Genomic DNA, 3,167 nt, shown 5'->3' on the forward strand with positions numbered 1-3,167 from the left:
CCGTTGTACGACGCACATCGGATGCAGTGTGAATCCAGCATATCGCTGTTTCCTCGCATTATGTCTTGAGCTTAAGATGCTCATTGGTCTAACGACTTTATGTTGCAGTTATGCAAATTATTGGCTGCGTTCAGCAGACTCAGCAGTTTTGCAACCGTTTTATGATTCGTCGCGCCGATTGGATTATACTTTTAGATTTAAAGGAAAGTTCTATCTCAGCGAAGAATCAAGGGTCCTCTACATAGAAGTCGTAGATGGTCGTGGAATCTTAAGTCGTAGGAAACTGACCAATTCCAATCGAGTATTCTCCTTACATTTGATTGTGATTGGTTGGTTTCCTACGACTTAAGACTCCACGACCATCTACGACTTCTATGTAGAGGACCCTTCACAAAACGGTTGCAAAACTGTTGAATCTGCTGAACGCAGCCATTTTGTGTGTGATAGTCTTTATGAGGATGCTGGAGCCATATGTATTACCGATGAAACTAGCGTATTTGTTCTTGTCTAATTTCTTCGTAGTAGAGTTTTATAGAATAAAAATTCCTTCTCCACGATTAAAATATTCATGTTGATGTACCTGGTGTATGCTATGTCCAAAGCTGGAAAAATATGAATTACGATTCTCTTTATCCATTTTTATCTTCAGTGTTAGTCGCCATATTGAAATAAAATGGATTAAAAAATTTGTAATTTTTTTTTTCAGCTTTGGACACAAAATGCACCAAGGGCAAATACATAAATATAAATAATCGTGGAGAAGAAATTTTTATTCTGTAAAATTATTACGAAGAAATTAGATAGGAATAAAAACGTCAAAAACGCTAGTTTCGACTCGAAAGGAGAAGACGATTTCTATTCATGTATGCATGTATTCTATCATATGGACGAGAGTGTATTTAGCTGCAAAATCATAATTCCTGTGGAAGGTTGGAAGGGTCTTGCAAACGACTGGCCAAGTATACCTCGTCTGCAAGAACCCGGGCTATTAATACCCGAAGAAGAAGATGCAAAATTATAATACACAAAAATATTACTTATCATTTGGTTTAATATTGAAGCTATGAAGATACTGATCGTATGACAGATTATCTACAAAATTTCATATTTAACAACACATTAATTATGTATAATTGATTTCTATCAATATGTTTACCATGTAAATGTAATATTGTATTTTAATGTAATATTATATTTTAATTGTGCCAGTAATTTCCAACCATATATGTAGGCATGTTATCATTTGATGTTTATTGATATTCCAGAGGTTAACAGAAATCATTCACAATTAAAATATAATGTGATACATGTCATATGTACAAGAATGCAATTTGCATTCCAAAATCACAATATTCATAATTATTATTTATCACTATTTTAATATTGGTTTAACATTGCAGATTTGAAGTGGTCTGCACTGATGACTTTATAACAGATTATCTAATCTAGAAACAGGACATCTAAATGTAATATTGTATTTTAATTGTGCCAGTGATTTCCAATCATACATGTAGGCATGTTATCATTTGATGTTTATTGATATTCAAAAGGTTAACAGAAATCATTAACATAATTAAAATATAATTTCAATACATGGCATGCTTTCTAGATAAGATAATCAGTCATATGTCCATAAGTGTAGTCCACTTCAAGGTTGCAAAACTATAAGGCTAAGGATAGACAATGTTCATGAGTGTTATGATTGTAGAACTTGTTATATTCTCATTTATATAACAAAATTCTTATATACACATATTGATAGAAAGGATGAAGATAATTATAATACAATGTGTTGATGTATGCGATATTTTGTAAGTCGATAATTTGTCATATAGTTATTAGTACAATCCGCTTCAATATTGCAATATTAAATCGTAAATAATAAATACATTTAAGTATTATATTGTGATTTTGCAGCTGAGTGCACTCTCATCTATGTGATAGAATATATGCACATATGTATGGAAATTGACATGTAATGCTATTTTATAATAGAATAATAACATAGTGGATTCCTTATCATTCAATAAAAAAATAAACTTTTCAAATGGCTAGTATGGAATCAAGGAAGTAAGAAGAACGCAAAAATATTTATAAACGTTTATTTATAAGTATTTTTGGGCTCTTCTTACCGCGTTGATTCCATACTAGTCATTTGAAAGGTTTATTTTAGTATAATATTTTCTAAGTTCAATAATTTGTCATACAACCCATTTTAAAACTGCATTAAAGGAAATATAAAGCCTAGTGTATGAAATACTAGATGAAATATTAAGGACAAGTGGAAATATTAAATTTTGTAAATGAAAATAAAGATTAAACGTAATGACCGCAGCACAGACTCTTGCATGACGCATAAAGGCCTGTCTATAATACACGGAGTAAGAAGTAAGAAATTGACCAATCACAGTCGAATGTGAGAAGAATAATCGACTGTGATTGGTCAATTTCTTACTCTTACTTCTTACTCCGTGTATTGTAGACGACGCCTAATGCACAGTGCATAAGGGAATCAACCAATCGAAATTCTTCTTTTCTATGGAATGAGAGGAAAGGAAAGCTTCTGATTAGTTAATTCGCTTATGCACTATGCGTTATGCAAAAGTCTGTGCTACGGCCATGACAATGGACATAAATTAACACAAGATATAGCTATAACTTTTATTCCAAATTTAATTTCGTTCAAAAATTTAACATCTTTACCTGCTCTTAATACTTCCCCCATTATGTGTAGCACTTTAAATAATGTAGTGTTTCAGTAATGTTTAAGGCCGCACAGCACACACTTTTGCATAATGCATAACGCATAGTGCATAAGCGAATCAACTAATCAGAATCTTTCTTTTCCTCTCATTCCATGGAAAAGAATTTCGATTGATTCCTTTATGCATTATGCATTACTTTATGGCCGCAGCACACGATCTTGCATAACGCATAATGCATAGTGCATAAAGGAATTAACCAATCAAAATTCTTCTTTTCCATGGAATAAGAGGAAAAGAAAGATTCTGATTAGTTGATTCGCTTATGCACTATGCGTTATGCGTTATGCAAAAGTGTGTGCTGCAGCCTTTAAGGGCTTCACACATGAAATGTATAACAGAGCATAGGCATAACATAAGACTGCTGGATCAATGAGCATCTAGCATAATGTCGCCATATTGATT

The sequence above is a fragment of the Trachymyrmex cornetzi genome, unplaced genomic scaffold (genome assembly GCF_001594075.2).
Source record: "Trachymyrmex cornetzi isolate Tcor2-1 unplaced genomic scaffold, Tcor1.1 scaffold1231, whole genome shotgun sequence".
In the NCBI taxonomy this organism is placed as follows: Eukaryota; Metazoa; Arthropoda; class Insecta; order Hymenoptera; family Formicidae; genus Trachymyrmex; species Trachymyrmex cornetzi.